Source organism: Crocodylus porosus, unplaced genomic scaffold (genome assembly GCF_001723895.1).
Source record: "Crocodylus porosus isolate Cpor-Errol unplaced genomic scaffold, CroPor_comp1, whole genome shotgun sequence".
NCBI classification, from domain to species: domain Eukaryota; kingdom Metazoa; phylum Chordata; order Crocodylia; family Crocodylidae; genus Crocodylus; species Crocodylus porosus.
The window spans coordinates 81,234,334-81,243,616 of NW_017728886.1; positions in this window are offsets into that span (position 1 = coordinate 81,234,334).

Below are 9,283 nucleotides of genomic sequence, written 5' to 3' on the forward strand. Positions count from 1 at the left end.
TGCTTTCTTTGGTACTATCTTTTATTGAACAGACCAAATAATTGAGATAGGTGTTAGAAAAGGTTACAGACACAAAATACCTTTCACTGAGTCTGGGAAAGAAGCAGAGACAGCTGAGAGTAAAACAATGACTTTTGTTTAACTCTATGGGGTAAATGAAAATAGTAACTGAAAGAAGTAGAAGAGGGCTTTAAAAATATGGAGCAAAGAGAAGTCATTAGATGTAGCTACAAAACTACTGACTGGGCTAGATAAAAAGATCATTCAAAAGGGAAGAGGATTGTTATTACCTATGAAGTACAGAGAGTTTAGCAGAGAAAGCAGGTACATTTTAATGAGCTATAAAACCATTACCTGCGTTGACGGTTTTTAGTGTTCTGTTAAGTTATATCCTTTATCATTTTACTGTGAGAGTTCATCCTGGAGCATAGCGCTCATTTACTACACCCACATAGTTTCCATGAGGGCATTTAGTGCATTGGATGAGATATACCACATTCTGTGCTGCACATATGTAGGATCCGTGGATTCTGATGGTTTCATTGCCAGACGTTTTGATTGTGGTAGCAGTGGGGATCTGTTGACAGGTTATGCATTTACTGTTTAAGCAGGGTAGTGTTCCACTTGGTGTTTGCTGATCAGCAGCAAGGTTGCTTCTAATAATGAATTGGATGAGGTTTGGAGGTGGTTTGAAAGCCAAAAAGTTGGTTTCATAAGAGATATTACCAAAAAAAAACCCCTTTCTTCAAACAATTTTTAAGCATTAGGCAATGACATTCCATTAATCATGACTCATCTATGCATATCTAAATACCTTATGCAGCTGTAGCTTCACCCTATTCCACTAAGTTAATCCCTACTATGCATGCTTGGAAACTATTCACTCATGCCCCAGAAGAACCTAAGTCTATGTATATTCTGCTGTGATTAAGTCTTCTGTAGATGTGTAAAAGTGCTGCAGTCAAAAGCCACCATGAGCTAATGTTGGATACAGAACCGAGATGATAGTGGTGACCACATTTTGCCTTGTAGGCTACAGTTAAGAGACCTGTCCCAGGCAGGGAAGACCTGGACTCATATCCTTCTGAGGGAAGTTGGACCCTGCTTGCTTACATCAGAGGGTAGCAACCTATCAGTAATCACCAGACCATGGAGCATGTTCCACTTGAAGCTAAACCACTCAGTGGACAAAAGGAAAAGCATTATGGAGAGGGGTGAACAAGCAAGAAAACCTGACTCTGTGGCTCTGAGTAGTTGTCACCCTGGCAAGAAGGAATGATCCCCCACTTCCCCACTCCTGGATGCCACTCTCTGTCTGCCTGTGTTCCCATCCCATCTGCCCAGCTGAACATGCCCTACCCATGGAGGTCCTGAGCCAGGTCTCCACAGAGACTCTGCCTGTCCACTCCAGTAATCTACCACTTAAGGAGTGTTGGTGAGCTCTTGTGAATGGGGCAGGGGGGAGGGGAAGAAAGTGGGGCTGATTCAGCGCACAACAGCTCACCAAAACTCCCTAAGTGGCCTTCCAGCCCAAATAATTGCCCACTCCTGTTCTAGCCCCATGATTTCTCTCTTGACTGTCCAGAGGAGATGGAAAGAGGATGGAGAGTGCTTACAACCAGGTTTACCCCATAGCTTGGGGTTCATATACTGGGAAGCCTGGGGGAAGACCTAGAACCCTGGCATGGGGCTCTAACCACTAGATTATTGGAGGTGAGCAGAGCCTTCTGCTGTTCCAGGTGTAGATACTTGTCTGCTTTAGTCAGAAGTTCTGTAAGGTACATATGCCTTTTGTCAGGGGTGTCAAACTTACCAGGGGCCCTGGATCTGATCCTGACTGCAAGGCTCCTCACAGGCTGGATCCAGCCGGGGCCCCAGGGGAGGCTGCTGTGGACACTGCAGCAGCAGTAGCAACAGATCTGGCTGCAGTGTGGGGTCTGGCAGTGGCAGTGGAAAGGGATCCGAAGACAATGAGAGATCTCATGGTGGGAGTTTAGCAGCAGTGAGTCCAGGAGCGGAGTCAGGAGGTGATGGCCAGGGCCAGAGGATCCCAAACTCTAGAGCAGGCCATATCTGCTAACTTCTGGTAGCCTGGCAGGCCAGATAGAGTAATTCTGTGGGCCAGATCCAGCCAGCAGGCCAGATGTTTGACACTCTGAGCTTATGCAGTGAGTGAGAAATGGAGTCCTGAGCAGAGGTGTCCTAGCACAAGTTAAAATTACCAGCTGAAAATAACTGAGAACCAGGAGCCCCTGGGGTAACTGAAGTTCTGTTTTTGGAGGAATCTAAGTACTGAATATTGAAATTAATGAAAGAGCTTTGTACTCCTGCTGGGGGAAGTGGAATGCACCTTCAGAGATGCACGAATAGTAGCTTCTCACTGAAAAGATAGGTGAACCTTCGCAAGAAACCTGTTTCATATTATGATCTCTTCTGAAATCACCCTTCTTGTACGATATCTCCCATCCTTGTGAATCTATTCCATATGCAGTGAATGTCCACATGGCTACTAAGCATATGCATATATGATAATACTATATTTTACTGATAGATCCTTTGGGCTAGCACACTCACTCCAAGGCCAAAGTAATGTGACAGCCCAAGTATGGCTATGGACAGATGTGCACTTATAATACTACAAGTGCCATGGCAGCTTGTAGCACTACAAAAATATAGCGCTATGAGGGGTGGCCACAAGTTCAGAGCCCCTGAGTTGGAACACTGCAAAGTCATGCTCTCCAGTTTGGGCACCTCCTCTTATTCCTCCTCAGTTAACTTCAAATCTGAAGTCCCTATCTGCAATCACAGATCTGAACTGTTTTTTTCGTTACACCCTGTGCCTGCCCAGAATATCACCAAGAACATACCACCTAATAAGCACTGAGCAAAGTTTCTGTTTTGATTCACAGGGACAAAGCCATCATGAGGGCACTGGCCCTGGGGCAGTAAAGGGAGGCAGTGAGTGGAAAAATAGGAAAATTTGCAGCAAAAGATTCAATTTAAGAATAGTACAAAGTCTGGGATTGGTGTAAAATTTCGTAGATTTCATAGACATTAGGGCTGGAAAGCACCTTGCGAGACCATCAGGTCCAGTCCCCTGCCCAAAGGGCAGAAAGTCAGCTGGGGTCAGCTTCTCAAGATGTTCCCTCACAAGATCTTCACCAATTGTAGACATATGGTTGCCTCTACCCTGGTAATCAATCCTGTGTCCTGTCAGGCAGGGTAATCCCCTTGGGCTGGTGGAAAATTGATGTGAAGTATTCATTGAGATTAGCTTTTTCCTGGGTGTCGGCTGTCAGCTGCCGCATTTGGTTCAGCAGGGGTCCAATGTTGCCGTTATTTTTCTCTCGAATTCCCACATATCTGAAGAAGAACTTTTTATTGTCCTTGATTCCTGTAGCCAGTTTGAGCTCAGTTTCAGCCTTGGCTTTTCTGGTCCACTCCCTAGAGGTACATACCAATGATACATAATCCTCCTTAGAGGTATTTCCCATCTTCCAACCTTACAAGCTTCTCTTTTAAAATTAAGGAGGTCCATTAGTTACCTATTGAGCCAAGGGGGTCTCCCAGCTCTTTTTAAGGTTTTGTGTCGTTAATGTAGGAAACAGAACAGGTTTATATATGAGAGTATGCTACCCAAAAACTCAACAAGGTAATCTCCTGTTATAGTTCAGGAAGAATTGGAAAGTTACTGATATTTAAATGCAAGTGGAACTATTAAGGGGCTCTCTCTTGAAGCATTCTGTCAATATCCTCTGACAATAATGTCCCCCTGCCCCAAAACAGTAGTCTGCAGATCTTTCAGCCTGTATATCTTTCTAGTCATTTGCATAAATCTAGGCACAAATGATAAAGAGCACAAGTCTTACTGTTTTAAAGCTATGCTGTAAGCATCCTAGTGTTGGTAGGTAATAGCTAGCATTTATGAGGTGCCTAGAATGGATGATAAATTCCATGTACTGTATATAAATCAAATCAGATATAAATATTAGAAACATTCTCTGCTATAAGCATGATATACACTGTATTTCTGATACAGATTCCTACTTTATTTCAGGCTGATATGTGGTAAGACAAAAGAGTAGGAGTGCCTGTTAAGACTATCCCTAGAACATGGGTCACCTAATTAATCCCAATGTTGTCAAGCAGTATACACCAGTGTTTTTAGAAGAACAGGCAAGGACACCCTATGGGCTTACTTTGGACAATTTGGGATAAAAAAACTGCATTTCCTACTATGTGTTTGAAGGGGTAACTTTAAAATTCCAAGGTAGCATCAAGAGATTCTGATAGCAAGAAACACCAAGTTTGTAGTCTTTGAAAATCTAGAAAAGTAAGGCGAGATGCCGATCCTATAATTCTCATGTGCTGTGCAGGGCAGTGACAGTAATAGATGTTGGTGATAGGTCCATTACTTATATATTATTCTAAGAGTTAGAGTGTTGTTGTAGTCATGATAGCTCAGGAAATATATAAGAGGAAAGGTATTTTTTTGGTGAAATGTTTTATTGGACCAACTCTGTAGTCAGGAAAGATGTTAGGCAAGCTTTTGGGCACAAAGCAAGGAGCTTTGTGCTGAAAAGTTTGTCCACCATCTTTCCAAACTACTGGTATACAGTTGGTCCAGTAAAATAAATCATAAAAGAACCCCTTACCTCTAGTTATATAGTATCCATACTTTGAAGTGTTGCTGAGAAAATCTGACAAGTCAACTCAGCTCAAATTTCTTTTATATCTCCTTAGATGTGATTTTTTAATTTTGTAGTACTACTGTAATACTAAGTTCCAGTTCTGCAATGGCAATGTAATACAAAATGTCCACAATAGTTTCATGTTTGGAGCTGAACCTTGGTTCCACTGAAGTCAGTGTAGTTTTGCCAATTCACTCAATAGGATCCTGATTTTGTCCATAGAGAAGCTACAATATCAAGTCTTTTCAGGTTTACATTTATGTTTATTGTATATCTTTCAGATGAGCCTCATTCACAGTCTTTTTCAGTGAGTTAATTTTACAGAGCATCAGTGTACCATCATATTATCTGCAGACATGTGCCAAACAAGCTCGACTTAAAAAACGGACACCTTTACAAATTAACAGCCTTTATAGGAACTGTTTTCCCAGAAATCAAAGACCTCACTTGCCAGTTCTAAGCCATCACTTATGATTGGTTGGTTATTACTACTTTTTCCACATAAAATATAAGTAAAAAATAAATTAAGTGAAATTAATGGGTCAAAATAATGTCTGACCTAGCTTAATTAGTGTCAGTGGAGTAATACCAGGAATTAATTTAGTTCAGTGACTATCAAAGAAAGAAATTATTAAAGCATTGTTATAAATAGTTTTCTTTGGAGTAGGGTGAACTACTGCTGCCTACAACAGTTTATTCTGTAGAGATCCATAAATTGTCTTAGCAATATAACCAGTTTCAAATTAATATGATTCACCTTGCACAATTTATTATCTCCTTCTTTAAAAGTGACTTCAGAATAGATATCTGAAGAATATTATCATTAAGAATTTACCAACATTTAATATAGTAGAAAATTAAAATTACTTTTAGATCCCATGTATTCAATAATTCAGGTATATTTTCCTACATACAATTATGGAAATTCTTTAAAAATATGGTCCTGTTGTATATTTTTATGTTATTGCATGTATTTTTGGATATGTTACTGTATTTCCAGTAATCTATGAGTAATAGCCTTACTGGTTGCTTCAGTCTCCTTCAGATTGGGGGGTGGGGTTAATGGCAATTTAGGGATCCATCTACAAACACACTTGTCAGTGGGTTCAGTGTTATTACTATGAATAGTCCTTTTGAAGTCACAGTAGTAAGCTATTACCTGGTAAAGAGTCTAAAGAACTGGGCGTTCAGTTGAAAGCATTCATTTGATTTAGAGAGGGTATTTTGATATCTTGCACTGTGACAAGGCCCGGCCCTAGGGGCAACACAACTCCTGTCCTCACTTCAGCTCCATGTGATACTCACCCTTTTTCCTTGTCTGTCACACCATGATGTAATTTACAGAGTTTCAGGTGGCTAACCCAGGGTCCTGGAGTGAGCTCAGTCCACCTCAGCCTTGCCCTTTGGGCACTAAGTTGTGGACCTCCTGGCTCTATTAGTGCCTCCCTCAGGTCACCAGTCACCTTATGGGCTGTGTTCGTGGCCTCCATTCTCCACTATAGCCATTCCCATGCCTTCCAAATGTTACTCCGAGTAGTCCACTGGGCCTCTGGCCTGGCCCATCAAAAGCTTAAGTTAGCCCACTGGACCCCTGGAAAGCTTCTCTCTCTTCCCTGGACCATGGCCCTAGCTTAACTTCTCCACCTCTTGGGCTCCAGCCCCAGACTTGGTCCCTGGCCCTAGGCTGGGCTTCTTCTTCTGCACCAGGCTTCTGCCATCGGGGCCCCTAACCCCAGGTCGGACTGCTTCCACTGGCCCTAGCTCTCTTAGCCTTGGCCTGCAGCAGCCCCCAGCCCCCTGGGTCCATGACTCCAGCCTAAGCTGCCTGCCACTGAGCACCACACCAAGCCACCCCTCCATGGACTCCACACATCTCTGGTAGCCACAATCCAGTCCTCAGGTTTTGAGCTTAATCCCAACAGAAATGCAAGTGACCTGTTTCACAACTGAAATACACCCTGCTCTGGATCACTTCCTCACCACAGGCCATAAGTCCCCTTTGCTGTCTCCCTGCAGCAGTCTGTCTCCTGAAGCCATCTCCCTTAGAAGGTCCTCTCCTTGTGGAGCCAGACCATAGGTGATTTGTAGGGGGGGCCATATGGCGCCCCCCCCCCCAAGATTGGCCACTGCTAAATCCACTGCCAACTTCTGCATACAGTCACTGCTCGCCACCTGCCCCCCACCTTGCTGCTGACGCGGCTGCCGGCATCTGCGGGTGGTCCCTGCTTGCAGCTGCCACCACCAGTGTCTGCAGGTGCTCCCCACTCACTGCTCACTGCTGCTGACACCGACTCTGGCATCTGCAGGTGGTCCCCACTTGCTGCCATGGTGCCCCTCCAGTCTTGGGAGGCACCAGTCATTTATGGGCCAGACTGACTGCTTGCTCCCAAGCACTGGTCTTATATATGCCACAAATCCCTACCCCTTCCTGTCAGGTGGCTCTCTAGCCACACACCAGGGCTTCCACTTTGGCTTGATGGCCAGCCTGCCTTCCTCTGCTGCAGCTTAGCTCCTCTGCTGCAGCTTTGCCCAGCTGCTTGCAGCCTTTACTTCTAGACTGCCTGGATGTCTGTCCCTTAGCTGCTTACTACAGTGCAGCTAACTCCCAGATAGTCACTCCCCCAGGGGTAGCACCTATTCCTGTTATTTCTGCCCTGCTTGCTTTTAGCCTTTGTTCAGCTATCAGCCCCACACAGCAACCTTAGCTTGCTCCCTTAAAGTAACAGGAGCTTCTGGCTCCCTGTTACACAATTAATTGATGTCACATTTTAGGAGTCATCAGCTCTGGTAATGCTCGCTCATAGCTCCCTCATCTGCTTTGTCACTTTGTCTTCCTGTGTTCCCAGTCCTCTGGGGTTTCAGCAAGTTGCAGGCCAAACTACAGTCAGCATAGTTCTGTAGGATCATCATTTTTTCTTATTATTAACAATCAAAATATTTTTCATCAGTCTGTGAGTGTGAGGTGAAATCAACGGTTATCAACATTTACCAATAAAAATCAAATCCTGCCAAGCCTAAGTATAACCACAGTATACTCTCTGTTCCTTATTTTATGTAGGGGGAAAACATATATAACAATGGTCTACTTTATGGATATTTTGAAGATTTAATTCACATTTAGTAACTTGCTTTGAGATCCCTGGATTCATAAACGCAACGGAAAAGGCCAAAGGAAAGGCATCATTCAAAAAAAGTTTTAACTTAGACTTCATTTGTGCATACAATCATTGTCTTTATAATTGTTATTTATTAGTTGTTTGGTGTCAGAGTCTAGCAATATCTTTGACAACTATGTTGTGGTTTTACAAAAATAATGATATTTGATGCAATATGTTAGGGGATAAAAAGCAAAAGTATAATATTTCCATATTCAAAGTAAATTACTAATCAGGAAGCAAGCATGATAGAAATGAACGATATTTCCAAACCAATCAAAACAGTATCAGAAATAAACCTCTAAGTTATTTTTTTCCCCAGGCTCCTCAGTGTGTTTTGTTTTCTCTGTATGGTTGTGTTGATTAAGGAAAAGCAAGAGCTATCTTAATTGTTAAGCTTTATTCAAAACACATTCATTTTAACAGCTTTTGGTTCAGGACATTTGTGTCTTGAAAAGCATTGAGCATATTGTTCTGCTTAAGCAATAATAAATAAAATAATATATTGAGATGGAAATGGTAATGGCATAAAAATATCTATCCTACTAATATACCACCAATTATTCTAAGTTTAGAGATGCTAGAAATGTTGTCAAGACATTCAGGGACAATCTTCATTCACTTCTTGACATTCTAATATTTATTTTCTTGTCTGCTTCTCCCTCATTTCCCATCCCAGCACTCAGGTTTCCCATCGATGCAGAACTGCAACTAATTGATTTTTAGTTTGCTTGACTAAGAGCTATGCTGAGATGGATACTAACTCTGTGAGGATGTTCCAAGTGAAATTAGTGTCTGTAAGCAGATGATTAGACATTTTTAAGTAGCAAAACTGATGGAAATGAGCAAAAACAAATTAAACTAAACCAGGATCAACTGCATTTAACTGTACTTATCTATAGAATGTAATAATAATTAAAGCTTTCTTACAGTGGTGTTACACACTACTAAATGCAGCGAAAAAATGAGCAAACACATTCCAGCAGCTTACTACATATTAAGTGCCATCATGGCATTGCAAAATTAGTTCCTTTCAGACAAGGATTACCTAACATAACGGTGCTCAATGTTTTGGTCCTGTGGGCCAAATTAGTGGCACAGGGATGGTCTGTGAGCTGGATGGGACCCTATACCCCAGGCCTGGGCCCGCACACCTGATTCAGACTGCACTGCCTCCACCTGGCTCTGTGTACCAGGACTGGACTTCTGGGACCCCACACTATCTCAACCCAGTCCTGCTCGCTGGGATCAGGGTCCAGAACTTCACACCCCTGTTAGAAATGGAATATTGTTAGAAATGGAGTATTGTTAGAAATGCACAGCTGGCATCTTGTACCCGATAAGAAAGAAACACTGCCAAGGACTTTTTTCCTTTCCCAGTCTTGCCACAGCTTTTCTTATGCTAAATCGCAGACTCTCCCCCAGCTTCTCCCTAGC